An 18,265-nucleotide genomic window follows, 5' to 3' on the forward strand; every position below is an offset into this window, starting at 1 on the left:
TCTTAATATATAAAATTGAATGTGGGTATGTATGTATGTATGTATGTATGTATGTATGTGTGTGTGTGTGTGTGTGTGTGTGTATGTTCTCTATACAAATCTATACGCTTTGACTGATATGTGCCAAAGTTTGCACATTTAACGTTCATAACCAGGAGAAGAACATAGGCTACATTAAAATGGTGCAAATGGACCATAAATCAATTAAAAAATAGAAATAAATATGATTAAACATTCATGTATAATAGTAAAATGCAATCTTCTATACTCAATTGTTTTTTTATTATTGTCTGTTGCATTCAATATCGACTTTCACAAGGCCATGGAAATTATAACACGAAATTAAATAACATTGTTGAAACACATCATGAAGGCCAAAATCTAGGTAATTCATGCAATAAGTTTCTTTACGCAGTCCAGGACCATAATAATATTATGAATTTCTCGATGCAGTTGCAGATAGTGACCAGACTGTGTTTTATCCAAATGAATTCTTGAATTCTTTGAAACCACAAGGATTGCTACCATATAATTTAATACCTTAATATTTAATCACCAATTTGTACTATTGCGAAATATTGATCTACCAAAATTATGCAAGGGAACAAGAATTGGCGTGAAAAAACTCATTCAAAAAACGTAGTAATAGAAGTGGCAATATTAACTGGCAAAACGAAAGGAGAAGATGTTTTTATCCCACGCATTCCTATGATACTCACTAACATGCCTTTCGATTTTAAGTAACAGCAATTTCACTGCGACTAGCATTTCTAATGGCCATATTAAAATTAAGCTCAAGGACAGTCGCTCAAAGTTGCAGACATTAACTTAAAAACTCCGTGTTTTTCACATTCTCAACTATATTTTATACAAAGAAGTAGGGGGGGGGGGGAATTACACACAACAAAAAGCAATTCAATGATACTTTTGTCATATTGCTAATGCATGTGAATGTACGTAAGGCGACTGAAAATAACACTATATTAATTCTAAAATATAGGTCTCTCAAAATATTGTTGTTCATGTCCGAAAATGTGTTACTGCGAAATTCTAACTGTATAATCACGTTGCCAATTTAGTATGTTATGTGTTGTGGAAATAGCAATCTCTTAATTTATGGCGGGGGGGGGGGGAAGGTATGTCTCTCAGAATATTAGCATGGATGAATATATATATGTACATAATTATATATTTATCCATGATATTAGTCTTTAAGTTAAAAAAATGACATTGCGAGTTTATATTGTACTGTATCTGTATTCGGTGTATAACATAAGAATTAATATTATAATGCAGTAAGTTCTGAATTTGTGAGATACAGTTTTTCAAGTCATATTAAAAAAATAGGCGTACAGCGGTCAAGGGGAAAAAATCTTCCAATATAAATTAAATTATATATGATGAAAGAGTAATGGAAGAGAGAAAAATTCTCTCCGGCGTCATATGATGACGCAGAATATCTGCATGGAAATATCATATGTACTTCGGTACATTAAAATAATAAATAAATTATATATGTTATATTCATTCTTTGGTACGACAGATAGAGAGATAAATTTTGGCTCTTAAAGACACCTCAACGGGTTCAGACTGGGGAAAAAGGGAATTTCCTCTTTATCGTCAGCTGTCTCTGAAATTCAAGTGAAAGCACACAGACATGAAATTACGTGAAATGCACAGATTCAGATCAATGTACAGATCTTCTAATTATTTTATCTCTGCCTCTGTGCAACGTCACATTTGCGGGGGAAGAAAGGAGACCGGAGAAAGGTTGTAATGCTTTTTAATACGTTGACTTCCACGACTAAGATAAGTCACTTGAAACTTAACAGTCACTGATCGGCAGAGATAAAATGTAAGATTTATAGAACAATGATACAATGCTAAGTGGGCTTATAGGGACCGAGGGATTGTTTTTGTTTTGATGAACTTCAAGACAATGCTAATTCATTTAAAGTTTGTGTGACCGTAGCCTATATAACTTATATGTTAGTTTGGTTTTAGTTTATTTACAGTTTGATATTTTTATTATTTTATTTGTACGTATGCATGCATACATACATACATACATACATACAAATTAAAACACATGTGAAAGTAAGGCACGTGATGAAATGTTTTCTTTGGTTGCCTGATCTGCAGTTGTTTTAAATTGAGTTAATCCTTTCAGGCATTTGGCTAAGGAGTTCATCAATTCATATAAGTGATGCTATGTAAAGATTCATCTTTGTGGACAAGGAAAGATTATTAAAGATAATTCTTTTTGATTATTTATAGTTGAATTTCTGAGATTTCCGAAAAGTCTAACAACCAGTTTAATTGAAAAAATAAGCAAAAAGGGCAACCCGGGCAACGCCGGGTGCTTTCAGCTAGTATAAAATATTTGGCAAAATTATCAACATAAGACGCAATAGTTCAAGCACGAATTAATAAGGAAATGACCAGTTTTCATAGTATTGCATCTTGGACCTAACGAGTGTTATATTTGTAACAAGTGAGGGGGGGGGGCTACAATAATGCATTAAAATATAGAATAATCAAATTTGTATAATTTTAACAAGTGTGGGCTACAACAACGTATTAAAATACACAAGTATCAAAATATTTTTATCCTGAAAGTACAGTACAATATTTGTGGCTGCAAACCAAAACCATGTTTTACCACATTACACATCTCGCAGAAGCCAGTGAAATAAAAGAAAATTGTGCCTTCTTTGTGTAAATTTTCTGGAGAAATACCATTATTCACAGGTCTCATCTCCCGTGACGATGGTTTTCAGAAGCAATGGATCCTGGTCACACATGGAAATGAAATCACCAGAAGTTTCCATTCCGTTTTGTTTTCTGCTCGTCTATGAGCTTGTGCGGCACAAATCGGGAGCAGATCTTCCGCTTACCGAAATCATCGCGGACGATGGTGTCCTTGCTAATGTCCAATTCCTCCGCAATCAATCTTAGAGTCAGTCGCCGATCTTGTGCCAGCATTTGTCGCACTTTCTCGATCATTTCTGGGGTTCTGCTTGTCGATGGCCGACCTGAACGTGGCTCATCCTCAATTGTTTCCTTGCCTTCACGGAAGCGTTTAAACCATTCGTAAACACATTTTCTGCTCACGGCTTCCCTCCTGTACACCTGCACCAACATTCCATGTGTCTACGTTGCAGTCTTCCCCAATTTGTAGCAGAACTTGTTGTTTACACGTTGCTCCATTGCGCTGTGACACTTCCTCTCACACTGACTACGTTCAACTGGTCGCAGTCTGTTTACACTGCCAGTCACATGCATTGCATGCTGTGTATCGATTCTCCCGAAGTCTCTGAAGAACCATGCGCATGCGCCAAGTTGCCATTCAGATATGACACCATTCACCGAACTTTTTAGACACACCACGTATATGAGAGACTAATGACATTATATACGTAAATATTCGGAGTTGTAGTTTATTAATATTTAAATGTAACTTCTATTACAGATTTCCAAAGGAAGTTGTTCGGACACCTCGTGTTGTCATTGCAGCACAATTTGTTCCAGTCACTTCAGGGAGGATATGGATCGCACGACCTTATATCATATATGTATATTTTCTTTCTCCTAACACATATAACTTTGTTAAAGAATTTGATACAGCTCTTCCTAATCCTCGGACTCTATACAAATGGTGCAGCATCGTAAATGCAGTTCATTGTAGGCTACAGATAAATGCGACATTAATATTCTCAGTATAATATAAATAAAATGTTATTATACAAATAATTGTGTTGTTCTATGTTTATTATGTTATAGCCTATAGTTCGAACCTCATAAATCATCCAATCTATACTAATAATAAATCTGTAGCCGAAATTTTTCTGGTAATTTTCGATTTTCCAAAAATAATTGGTCCTAACATATATAATTAACCACCCTGAAACCGAAAATCGCTTTTTTGAAATTTTTGTTTGTATGTCTGTCTGTCTGTATGTTTGTTACCTTTTCACGCGATAATGGCTGAACGGATTTCGATGAAAATTGGAATATAAATTAAGTTCGTTGTAACTTAGATTTTAGGCTATATGGCATTCAAAATACATTATTTAAAAGGGGGGTTATAATGGGGCCTGATTTAATTAAATCGAAATATCTCGCTTATTATTGATTTTTGTGAAAAATGTTACATAGCAAAAGTTTCTTTAAAAATAATTTGCGATAAGTTTTATTCCTTGAAAAAGTTTGATAAGACTGATATTTAATGAGATAAATGAGTTTCAAAATTAAAATAACCGCCATCTAAGGCCGTGTAATGAATTAAAAAACAAATGACTTCGTCTATAAGGGGCCTTGGACAGCAACAATCGAAAGCTATGAAAGATAGCCTACAGAGAATGTTTCTGTGTTTGTATGAAGTAAAATCGGAAGCTAAATTAACCGATTTGTATAATTAATTATTATTTCACCATTGGAAAGTGTAGCTTCTCTAGATGGACATAATGCTGTAATGTTATTACAGTAACTTCTGATATAATATAATATAATATAATATAATATAATATAATATAATATAATAAGTAATATTATGTAATATAATTTAAGTTATTTGAAGGGTTCACAACCTTAGTGGGCCAAGCGCCATTTACTGAATACGTAGAAAACAAGGGTTAAAATTAAGTTATTACCATAATTCAATGGAAACCTATAACAAGTAAAATAAAATATATACATTAAATCTAAATGATGTCAATCTTCATTAAACTATGGTTGCATGTAATAAAAATTAAGAAACAGGTTAAAGGAATTGTCATTGCACCAAATGAGTGTCTTTGGACCAAAATGATCGCATTTTATTTATTTGGATGCAATTTAGTAACATATTAAACTATTTATCCTTCTATCAAACACGAATTTTCCCTGGATCAAACGTCCTATTTTAATTATGTAATTACTTTATATTTATTTCTAACGGGTGCAGCGGAGCGCACGGGTACGGCTAGTTTCTTAATAAATATAAAGCAGTGGATCAAACCAAGATTCAACAGTTTAATAATACTAAACAGGTAAGTACCGTAATTACATAATTTCGTGGTGCAAAACATGAATTAATTAAATATAACTTTTGTTTATTTTCTCCATTACCATGAAAAGAAAAAAATTTATATTGCATAAAACTGCAATAAGTGTAAGGTAATTCGGGGGAAGATGCCAGTTGGGGGAAGACGTAACTTTCTTTGCAATTCTTTTATGTGTCAGCAATTGACAGCGCGGATCCTCTAGTTTGAAGAGTGTTGACGGGGTGGACACGTAGCGTGTGCATTTGTCTTACTTTATCGTCTTTCATCCAGGGGCGTATTTTGCGGACTACCGGGGCTACCGGCGGTAGCCCAAGGAAATTACAAAAGAGAAAGTTTATAATATAACATAATGTAATAATTTTGTATTATTAGTTTTACCATAGTAATTAAAATTAAAGTAATTGTTAGATTTATATGCGCTCTCTGCTCTCGAAAAGAAACAAGTTGTCAAGGCGGCATCGCTGGAGAAACCGCTTGCTACGTGAGGAAGCCTGTGACCGTACCGCGCACGCTGTCCTTCGCACAACTGCCCGTCCCCCCCGCTCCCTTCCGTTACCATCATGCAGTGTAGGCTGGGCGAGTTGCCGCTCTCGTGATCGGTTTCTTCGCAAGCGCGAAGCAGCAATACGCTTAGTACGCTAGCAATTGAATGTGATTGTGTTCTTGCAGTGCATTATTTTAAATCTGTGATTTGTTCGAGTGTCTAAGAGTTATATTAATTGTGAATCATTAAGTTTTTAATTTCCCAATTAAGTGATATTGTGAAAAATATGGCAGAACAAGTTTCTGAAGAGGTTTGTGTTGAAAATGACTGTGTAATAGAAGGTTTATTAAAAGTGCCTTTTAACCGTCGTACATAACAACGAGAAAGTTGAAATTGTGAAAATGGAAAGACCAACTCCTGAGTTAAATTTGTCCATGGATGTAAAAGAAAAACAGCGAGAGTACACACGCCATTTCACTTCAACATCATATGGTAAGTGGAATTGGTTGTGTGGTACTTCTAAACTGTCTAAACTATTTTGCTGGCCATGTTTGTTATTTAGCCGCGAAACTAATGTGTGGTCAAAAGAGGGGTTTTCTAATATGAACTCCCTTCGAACGGCAGTCCTAGAATACGACAAATCAAAAGCTCATATTTGTAGTAGCATGAACTTTGCAAACTTTGGGAAGACAAGAATTGATTTACAGCTAGATAAGTAAAAAGCTCTACACATCAACCAACACAATGCTCTTGTGAAAAAAAAAATCGGGAGATTTTACTGCATCTTATTAACGCAGTCTGCTTTCTAGGAAAACAAGAATTGACTTTTCGGGGTCATAACAAGAGTGTGAAATCAGACAATATAGGAAATTATATTGAATATTTAAGTTCCTTAAGTGAATTTGACCATTTACTGGCCAATCATCTTGAGAGTTCAACAGTATTTCATGGTACTTCTCCCGCAACTCAGAATGACTTAATATTTGCTATAAGTGGGGTTATGATAAAGAACATAAAACCTTTTGTGGCCATTGTTGTTGATGAAACAAGTTACTGCTCTAATCAGAGTCAATTGTCCACTGTTTTAAGATACGTCGACAGTACTGCCAATGTTCAAGAACGGTTTATAGGATTCACAAATGTCAGTTCGGACAAAACTGTGCTGCTTTGTTTCAGCATGTGGAAGGTGTTATAGCAGAATTCAATGTCGGCAATAAGTTAATTGCACAGACATACGATGGTGCTTCAGTTATGGCGGGAAATATTAATGGCTTAAAAAACAAAAGTTCAAGAAAACTATCCTCATGCACTATTTGTCCATTGTTACAGCCATGTTCTCAATTTAGTTTTGCAACAAACTACTACATCCATTCCAGAATGCCGCATTTTTTTCAAAACACTGTCGGGTTTAGTTGCATTTTTCTCATCATCTCCTAAAAGATCAGAAAACTCAAGGAAATTATGAACAAGAAACTCCCAAAGTAGCACCAACTAGATTGAATTTTACATCTCGGCTTGTAAATACAGTAAAGGAATATAGAGAAAAACGGACTGCTTTCTTTAAAAATATCATTTGTAATGACTCCGAAGAAAACTGGGATGATGCTGTAAATGTGCAGGCTCAAGGATATTTGAATTTTTTCACACAGTTTCAGAATATATTTCTTCTTGAAGTCTATGCTAGAGTGTTCGCACATACAGATGTGTTCTACAATATTCTTCAGACAAAAAGTCTAGACATAGCATACTACTTGCAAGAGGTATCAAAGTTAAAAAAAAAATACTATATCCGAGTTCAGACGTAGTGGGTTTCCGTCCATATGGAGTAATATGGAAAATGAAAATTCTTCAGCCAATACAATGGAACCACCATTAAAGCGAAGAAAAGGAGATGATGAACTGAAATATAGGCAGCTGTACTACAGCATACTAGATCGTATGCACATGGAAATTACTGACAGATTTTCTGATTACGGAAAGCTTCAGTTCACACATCTTCTAGATTCTCAAAAATTTTCTGCTTATAGAGAAATCTTCCCGAATGAGGCACTAAACAAATTATTTCAGTCCTATAACAGTCACTTTGATCAAGTACGTTTGAAAAATGAATTAAGTGTAATATATTCAGCAGAAGTCTTTGATTTTTAGAACAAACCTATCCATGAAATATTATCTGCCATATATGAAAACCAGTTGAACCAAGTTATTCCTGAAGTCCTTAAATTGGCAACATTAATTGTGACAATACCAGCTACGTCAGCATCGGTAGAAAGAACATTTTCTGCGTTGAAGAGAATAAAATCCTAGTGTAGATCAACTCATACACAAGAACGTTTATCCGGCTTGGCACTAATATCCATTGAAAAGTCATTTCTACAGAAACTTTGCAAGTGGCCCAACTGTAATTTCAAGGACGAAGTCATCAACGTATTTTCGTCCCAATCAAGACGTCTGGAATTCACATAAATATTTAAGGAATTTTATTATAGGGATTTTAAAATATATTTTGTGTAATAATAGGGTCAGTGGTAGCCCAAACCCTTTAACCAGTATACGCCACTGCTTTCATCGCCGTTATTTTGGGTCTTGTGAGCATATAGTCTGGTTAGTACACACTTTATAATATTTCGTTGCTTATATTTAAGGTTCATAAACTGATGTTTTATTTTAAATGGAATATCTGATATATACGTGAGTTGTGCATTTTGTTATGCATACTAGACATGCAGCTACGGCAACAACCTTGCGGCAGTAGGCAAGTAAGTGTGAGTGGCGTCTTCCCCCTGTAACTGGGGGAAGACGCAACATGGTTAAGAAATACATTATTTAACCCGTAAATTATGTTTTGGGAAGGTTATTATTTGATAATATTTTACATTACATTATTTTACATGTTCCCTGATACTTTACAAAAGGTATCAATGATTAAAAATGTAATTCACATTTCATTTTTATGCAGACGATGACTTGAGACTGCAAAATAAAAACAGATTGGACATCTTAGTCAACATCAAATTTAATTCGAGCTGCTGAAGATTTAAAGTATGGATAAAAATCGTCACGCGCTGCAGCGAGGTTGTGTGGCATTCCATACAGAACTCTCAAATGACGAATGTAATCTTCAAACATTACTACATGTTCACGAGGTCCTTCCACTAGCGGTGCATGTGGCAGTAGACCTACATCAATAGTTGCTTCCATCAGAACGGATAACGGGATTTCAATTCTGGAAACAATCAGCCCTATTCCTAAGTAAGGAAATCTAAACTCTTTGGGCGTAAAAAACAAACAGCGGATATCTCAACTACACCACAGAGAAGAGAAACTATACGGAAAAAGGCCAGAAAAAAAGAAACCTTCCCAACCAAGAAAGAAAAAGAAACTTGTAAGTTCTTCTTCTTGTTCTTCTTGTTCTTCTTGTTCTTCTTGTTCTTCTTCTTCTTCTGTTGACGAAATTAGTCACTATGACAGTGGTAATAGTTTTGATGAGGAAGATTATTTTTGTTGTTTGTTCTGGACACTTTTACGCTAAGACAGGTTCCAAGTGTAACTGGATTCAGAGCACCGCATGCAAGAAATCCTTGCACGAAGATTGGAGTGGTGATAATTTGCAGTGTATGAAATGTGGTGCAGGCTCGTACTAACATTCAGAATTGTGTCCTAATTAATCAATTTTTGCAAAATAATCATGAAACAAGTTTATAATTAAATTCATAGATGTTTCTCTGTAGTTGTAATATAATACACATAAAATATTCTAATGTTTATTTTATGTATGCCATTTACTGTGTTGTTGCATCTTACCCCATACCAAGTGGCATCTTCCCCGTATATATGGGGGAAGATGCCACCCTGACGCGAGTTCTTTTAACATGAAAAATTGTTAACAATATACGCACTTGCAAAGGAACCAATCATTATACAGAGAAAATTATAAATGAAAAATACGATAAATTTGTTTGTATTGGCTTATCACTTCAGGTTTGAGTTGTATAGCCAAGAAATACCTTAGTTGTGGCGTCTTCCCCCGAATTACCTTATTTGATAGACGTTTTGATGCGAAAGTTGCTCTGGAACTATGGGTTTTCAATTTTTTTAATGGACTTCAGTAACTATGACAATGTGGTCATAATATAGGAGGTGATGGAGCTTCTTTCATGGCACCCAATTGTATAAAATATTTGGCAAAATTATCAACATAAGACGCAATAGTTCAAGCACGAATTATTAGGAAAATTATCAGTTTTCATAGTAATGCATCTTGGACCTAACGAGTGTTATATTTGTAACAATTGAGGGGGGCTACAACGATGCATTAAAATACATAAGAATCAAATTTGTAAAATTTTAACAAGTGTGGGCTACAATACCGTATTAGAATACACAAATATCAAAAGATTTTTATCCTGAAAGTACAGTACAATATTTGTGGCTGCAAACCAAAACCATGTTTTTACCACATTACACATCTCGCAGAAGCCAGTGAAATAAAAGAAAATTGTGCCTTCTTTGTGCAATTTTTCTGGAGAAATACCATTATTCCCTGACTATATTAAACGGCATGCAGGAAATTGTATTTCACTTTATCGCGAAACGGAATGATATTGTTCACTTTTTCATGAACAGAAACAGCATTCTCTTCAGTCCAATAATGCAACCCCTGCATCAGGAGTACATGAAGACAACTGAATCCTTAATAAGTTATCGTGTTGACTAGCAAGTAACATATACAGTAATATCTAATATAAAATCATATCTTTTGATTGGTAAGTATTATGTGATAATAAAGGCATAATTATTTCATTCATAGCCAATCTTACGTTGATTGGCATTGCAAATCAGGAACCTAACCTAATTAATGTCTGATTAAATCGGTTGATATCTCCTTCCAGATTTCTTCTTTTATTTGAAGACCTCCCTGGAATAAGATCGTAACCAACAAAACTGTAACTTCATGTTTCAGTAAAAGGAAAATTAATTCAGGAGCATACTTCATTAGTGCTATATTTACTAGAAAGGAAAATTAATTCAGGAGCATATTTCATTAGTCCATGTATTGTGGGTCCATATCACCACGGCATGGCGCGTCCTCAGGTTGCGGATAGAGGAGACGGCCTCCAGATATGGAGGGTAGCTGCGAATATATTGAATAAGCAGTCGTGGACAGCCGATAAGGGGTGGTCCTCCAGCTTGGGGGTTGGGCGAAGGGCTAACAACCCATCACCGTAAAAAAAACAGCTTGTTACGAATCCCTACAATAAGATTATACTCGGGAGGAAATTAAACGCAGAATAAATATGGGAAATGCGTGTTATTATTCGGTTGAGAAGCTTTTATCATCTAGTCTGCTGTCAAAAAATCTGAAAGTTAGAATTTATAAAACAGTTATATTACCGGTTGTTCTGTATGGTTGTGAAACTTGAACTCTCACTCTGAGAGAGGACCATAGGTTAAGGGTGTTTGAGAATAAGGTGCTTAGGAAAATATTTGGGGTTAAGCGGGATGAAGTTACAGGAGAATGGAGAAAGTTACACAACGCAGAACTGCACGCATTGTATTCTTCACCTGACATAATTAGGAACATTAAATCCAGACGTTTGAGATGGGCAGGGCATGTAGCACGTATGGGCGAATCCATAAATGCATATAGAGTATTAGTTGGGAGACCGGAGTGAAAAAGACCTTTAGGGAGGCCGAGACGTAGATGGGACGATAATATTAAAATGGATTTGAGGGAGGTGGGATATGATGATAGAGACTGGATTAATCTTGCACAGGATAGGGACCGATGGCGGGCTTATGTGAGGGCGGCAATGAACCTTCGGGTTCCTTAAAAGCCATTTGTAAGTAAGTAAGTAAGTAAGTAAGTAAGTATTTCATTAGTGCTATATTTACTATTACAATCATTTCACTAAACAGGGAAAAAAGTTTATTCAGCCATTGAGTTCAATTCATTGTTATAAATAAATGCTTTAAAATTTATTTTCCTACCGACATCTTATATTTTAATAATTTTATTTGATGTTACATTCCTTTTACCGGGGAGGTCTTCAATTTAGTATTATTATAGTTATCGTCTCGTGTGTCATATTTATTTGTATGACACCAAAAATTTCAATGGCCGATCTGACATATCATAACAATTTTGCTAAGTTTTCTGAATTTAAAACAGCTGAAAAATGTTTTCCCGATGTCTGTGTGTAATCGTAACCTGATAGAGGTCGAATGTGTCTTGAAAAATTCGCTGGGCTAGCGATCAGAGCGAGAAATTTGTTTACCTCGCGCGAGGTGAGCGAGAAACTCTTTGTAGTGTGTGACGTTCCATTTTAAAACAATGCTTTCGATTTAACGCATTTCTCTGCGCACGTTTCACATTACACATCTCTCGGTATAGTGTGTAACCGGCCTTAGGCACGAAAACAAGTTTTTTTAAGGCAGAGGGTGAGCTTGTATTTTATTGGTGTTTTTGCTTTCCGTTTCACTGCAGTTACTCGAGTCGAGTGGTTGAGAGCACGTGGTGACGCGTAAGAAGCTGTTTTAATAAATTGTGTTGTTTATGTTATTCTACTATATTAAATAGACCCTAGTTAAGATGAATATAATTAAACAATTCAGTCTTTAATAGAACATCCATTTTCATCGCGCACCTTAGAAGAGAAGTGTGACATTAAGCTCTTAGTAGATCGAATCCGAACCTTGAAACTTCGCAGTGCGTGAAAACCAAAACCAGGTGGTTCAACAGAAAATTCAATTCTGACGCGTACGAGAAGTTTCAGTGGTTATGTGGCTGTGAAATAAGAACGTCTTTGTCCTGTTTCCCTTGTGTTTTGTTCCAAGGAAAATAGGAAAACATCTTTGAGCCTCTGAAGTCGTCAGAGGGATTGTTAGTAAAATTTCTAGTAATTATGTGCATTTTCCGAAAGTTGAACATGAATTTTTGTCTCCGAAAAATTCCATTAGAGACACACAGCCTGAAATGTTTCTGAACTCGTCAGTGCCATAAATAACTGAAAGTTCAGTGCGAATATTCCTTTCATTTATGAACGGATACGCTCTAATGACACAACGAAGAGACTCTTCTGAGAAAACATTGTGGAAATGAATAGGTGAGTTTTTGGAAATTTTTACGACTGCAGCATGATAGGCCTAATATTTTGTAGTAGGAAAGTAAACGAACAAAATTTTGAAGCACCAGCCGCCACTGCTTAGCAGTGCAGGGGCTAGCAACTTCAACAATTTATTGTGCCGTAGGCAACGAGCTAGATACTATAGAGAGGCTAAAGACCTCTGATAAGCGCTCCCTGCGGAGGCCAACAGTACTATGGATCGTTCCCTAAAAAACATGGCGGTCTATAGTACCGCCGGCCTCCGCAAGGAGTGCTTATCAAAGGTACACTGCAACGAGTTGGTACATGTATTATATTTTTCAAATACATCAATATTTAATTTTAACATTTCGCTATAGGTTTTGTAAAAAGCTGATTTATAAATGAAAAAGTAATAATTAAGACTTTGAAATTTCCAAAAATGTCCCATTCCCTCGGATTTAAATGAAATGTACCGTAAATCATAATATTCGTTGCTGGATAATTAAACCCTCTCAATACAGGTACCATTGCCGCAGAGAATTATAAGATAAGACGGACTGAGCATAAGCGAAATATCTGTATTAATAAGTTTGTACCATCAAGAGTTTAGTACTTATTGTGTTTATAGGGCCTACTCCAATTTTCTTTTATTAATGCGTAGGGCTCTTTTTGTTAACAAAGAGGAAAGTTTGCACTTGCATCACACACAATTTGTCATTATTGTTCAAAATAAAGTAAGAACAGTTTTATTCTGCAAAAGCCTCTGCCTAGTTGCGAGACACGTGTGAGATCAATGTTTGTTTCAAATTATATTAGACTACACGATGTCTCCATCACGCGACAATATTTGTTTCAAATTATATTAGACTACATGATGTCTCCATCACGCGACAATGTTTGTTTCAAATTATATTAGACTACACGATGTCTCCATCACGCGACAATATTTGTTTCAAATTATATTAGACTACACGATGTCTCCATCACGCGAAAAGAAGTGTACCTAGCAGTGGCTCCTGTTGTTTCTGATAACAATGTTAATCGTAAGTATCTTATCGTTTCAATAAATGTGGTGAGTTATGATCACGAGTAACTTTCTATTAGTGTCACTCTTTAATTATTATGTTGCATGCTAAGAGGTTATTTGTAGTTTTAATAATTGCAGTTTTCAAAAAGTTCTCTGTGTTAATTCCAATTTCAAATGAATTTTTCTCAATAACTTAATTACCGTACTGGATATTTTTTTTTAATTTTCGCCACTAACCTTTCCTATATTTTACTCCTATTAGTTACATACGTCGTCTCTCTTGAAATCACCTGGTGAGCACTGAATTACATAATTTCATATTAGGTTAGATTAGCTGTAAGGTAATTAAATTTGTGACGAAGTCAAAAAATTATTTATTTTTCTTCTGCCGATTAAATTCATCCGTCTTTAGGTGCTTTGCTTTGGTTGCATCGAGTATAGCTTGTCATTTAATATCTGGGCTATATTTAGTGAAACTAATAAAACATAGGCCTAAGCTGTTATAAAACGTAAAGTTTTGTGTGTATTTTACTTTTTACTTATTAACATAGTCTTAATATGTAGCTCATTTCACAATAATACTAACTTCATCATAGTTATTTCCTACAACATCCGAGCCACGCCCCTTTGTTTTGACTAACCGAAACATGGCGGACCAATGTTCAATTGTCTTCAACTTTCTGAGATCTTTGTCCTCTCTATAGTATCTAACTCGTTGGCCGTAGGTGTGAAAATAGCAAAGAACTTTCAACATGGCTACAGCGCGATACTTAAGTGGACATCTCATGTCATACAGAATGAACTATTAGCTATATTAAGCCATACACTTCTAAGACAATTATTGTTAGACGACATACTCGTGAAAATTGCTAGACACTTTTCAATCATAGCAGATGAAGCAACAGACATTGCGACCAAAGAATAATTTAGTATTTGCTTAAAATCCTTTCAAACTGGAAATATAAGACCATTTTTTAGGATTATATTTTACAGAAATTATCACACCTAAGACTCTGTTTATTATTATTATTATTATTATTATTATTATTATTATTATTATTATTATTATTATTATTATTATTATTATGGATATTTTAAGAAGATTTGATTTGCCTGTATGTATTTGCAGAGGAGAGTGCTATGATGGTGTAGCTAACATGACCGGATTATAATGGTGTCCAGAGAAAGTTAACTAAAATAGAAAAGAAAGCTGTGTATGTGCACTATCTTGCACACTCTTTAAACTTAGGGTTTTAATAAGAAAATGATAAGACTTCTTTTTAAAAGAAAATCTCTTCTACACAAGAAATCAGATACCACACTTACTGCTTCAGTAGATAATCTGTAACCGAAATTTTTCTGATAATTTTCGCTTTTCCAAAAATAATTGGCGTTAACATGTATAATTAATCATCCTGAAACCGAAAATCGCTTTTTTGAAATTTTTGTTTGTATGTCTGTCTGTCTGGATGTTTGTTACCTTTTCACGCGATAATGGCTGAACGGATTTCGATGAAAATTGGAATATAAATTAAGTTCGTTGTAACTTAGATTTTAGGCTATATGCCATTCAAAATAATTTATTTAAAAGGAGGGTTATAAGGGGCCTGAATTAAATAAATCGAAATATCTCGCTTATTACTCATTTTTTGACAAATGTGTTAAAAATGATTTCCGATAACTTTTATTCTATGCAAAATTTTTATAGGACTGATATTACTAGGGTCTATGATGAACCGAAGTACATAATATTTCCGTGCAGTAATTCTGCATTACCATAATGGTGAGATATATATTTTGTTTTAAAATAACAATGCTTTTTATATCCTGGCTACGTGAGATTAATATACGACGTTAGCCACGAATATACGAGTAATAAAGATGAAACAAATGACTCTGCAATTATTTAGGCGGCCTTGGAATCCTTGGACAACAATCGGATTAATATACGGATGATGTGATATTAAATATTATTAGGCTATATTATAAAGAGAGAGTGTTTTTGTGTTTGTATGAGGCTTTTACAGAAGCGTATGAATGGAGTACTGGACACAAATGCATATAAGGTAGGACTAAACAGAAACTTACACACAGAAAACTTTATATACTGTCGAAACTAATAATTAGCTATATGTAGGCCTACTGCAATTAAATTTAATGCTATTTGGAGGTACCATACTGAAATTTTATGTTTGATTTGCATTGCGTTTTTTATGAAAGAATGAAAGCCAGAGATGGAATAATTTTACAAATATACACGCGGCACATATTATTAAATATTCAGTAATATAATAGTACTTATTTTTATTGCTTAATTATGTATTTGGGTGAGCTATGGTAATGTATATTTAATAGGTAACAGTTCTATATAGTGCACAATACTCCATATTGAATAATTAACAAATCAACATCTTTAGCATTACTTGTGGTTTGTAGGCTATCTCAAACCCCGAACTCCACTCCTCTGAACGCGAGATCTTATATACTCGGTCAGTTATGGCCGAATGTTATAAATAAAAACAACTAACAACATAGGTATTTCAGTCATAACGTCATACAATACCAGATGAAACTATGAAGCAATTACATAATTGAAATACGACTAATTGGTCTAGCGAGCATTCGTTTTCATTGCAAGAATAATTCGTGTAACATGTTTGTAAATTAGTCTTAAATACGTTGCGCTGCTGGAAAAGATTTTCTTCCTGAGATTCAAGATCCCCCACAACCAAATAGAAACTTAGGTAGGTACTTATAGTAGTACATCAGTTATCAACATACGTTTTAAATAATATAGGGCAGTACAACACGTTATTTTCAAATGGTATCGTTCGGTGACAAAGCCTTCTTCCAGCTGATAAGGAAACGTTCTGATGGTGACAGATAAAAAAGTTAAATTTTTTTTCTTCCACCATGTTAATAATGTCAAAAGAAGTGCTTATACAAATTTTGGCCACTCGACCGCAATTATGAGGACATCCAGAAAGTGACTTTCCCTGGGACCGTTTATAGAAAAAAGCACAATTGCATAGAAATATTTATTGAAACAGATACAGCAATTGTTGCGCCATTTTTTCAACATCCCCCACTGGAATTGAGACATTTGTCATACCATGGGATCAATATTTTTGTATCGTGAGAAGTCAGCCGCCTCAGATCGGAACCAGCGTTTGACTGCGTCTGCACCTCTCTCTGTCGATCCCATGAAATGAGAAACGTCTCAGTTCCGATGGAAAATATGTTGAAAAACAGCTCAACAATTGCTGTGTCCGTTCCAATACATTTGTCCACTGAAATTGTGTTTTTTTTTTCTGTTAGCGTCCCCTGGCGAAATTATTTTTTTACGGCCTCGTAATTGCGGTCGAGTGGACAAAATTTGTATAAGCACTTCTTTTGACATTATTAACATGGTGGAAGAAAAAAATTTAACTTTTTTATCTGCCCCCATCAGAACGTTTGCTTTTGAGAGTAACAATCTTCAATTCTTACAAATGTATTTTATTTCATACGCTGTTGAGTCTAACATAATACCAAGCTTAAAAGTATAATTAATCGAATAACTCCAGAAACTACTGCATGATAATAACAATTACATTCATAGTTCTAAATATAACTTTGGAAGTAATTCAGGAGCAAACGATTTATAATTGATAATTAATTAATTATTCACTAACAATAACGAAGATGCATTTGGAAATGTAATAGATTTAAGTCAATTATATTTATTTACAACAAGTGCAGCGAAGCGCGCGAGTACAGCTAGCAATAAAAAAAAAACAAAGTACTGGAATATAATGACTTTCTATAGCAATGTAACCTATAAGTTACTTAATTTTTAATGAAAGAAAATGTAAAGGTCACCTTTAAAACTTGCAACAAACTCAACAATGTCATTCCTAATAATGTCTACAATTTTGATAAATATGCTAGTGGTGGAGTATACATGCTGCATTGTAAGAATTGTACACAAAAGTATATTTGTGCATTTGTGCGAGATCGTGCGTATTTGCTTGCTTTCCGCACAAAACCAATACGCGGTAAGTGTGAAATACCACATTCAGTATTCCCAACGTAACACACATAACAATTTCCCTCTTCTTACCGCTTAAGCGCGATATTCATTTTACTGCTTTAGGCTTTTAACATATTATTTTTAGAAACGTTTAACATAGTAATAATTATAAATTGGAAACTTACCACTGTAATTTCACCTAAATTGCACTGTTAATTATTGTTTTTAAATATTTGCAAAAATTAAGTAAACTCTACAACACCACAAAAGTTACTGCATTTGTAATGCAAATAGCATTAAGGAAGCCGTGAAAAAATCAACAAGATTCCAGATGCCGATGTTATTACTGCAATATGCTATATAAATAATATTGTTAAAATATTAAAATGAAAAATAAATCATTACATAACCTTACCGTTTGTTTTAAGTTCGCATTTATAGACTGGGGGGGGGGGGAAGACTGACGTATATCACGGCCTGCTGGAATATTCCAGCAAAAAATTTATAGCAACAATTTGAAGATAGATATTTTTGTTTTTAAAAGTTGCCGTCATTGAACAGAAACCAAGATGGAGATTTCATTGCAACTAATTAGAAATTCCTCTTTCA

At 34.6% G+C, this 18,265-nt stretch overlaps 1 protein-coding gene across 3 annotated transcripts in view; it reads right to left on the minus strand.

The window, feature by feature from the left end:
* LOC138704952 (SET and MYND domain-containing protein 4-like) overlaps positions 1–18,265 on the minus strand; it is a 198,366-nt gene that overhangs the window by 60,301 nt on the left and 119,800 nt on the right. The gene's annotated exons all lie outside the window — the stretch shown is intronic.

This window comes from Periplaneta americana, chromosome 8 (assembly GCF_040183065.1).
Source record: "Periplaneta americana isolate PAMFEO1 chromosome 8, P.americana_PAMFEO1_priV1, whole genome shotgun sequence".
NCBI classification, from domain to species: domain Eukaryota; kingdom Metazoa; phylum Arthropoda; class Insecta; order Blattodea; family Blattidae; genus Periplaneta; species Periplaneta americana.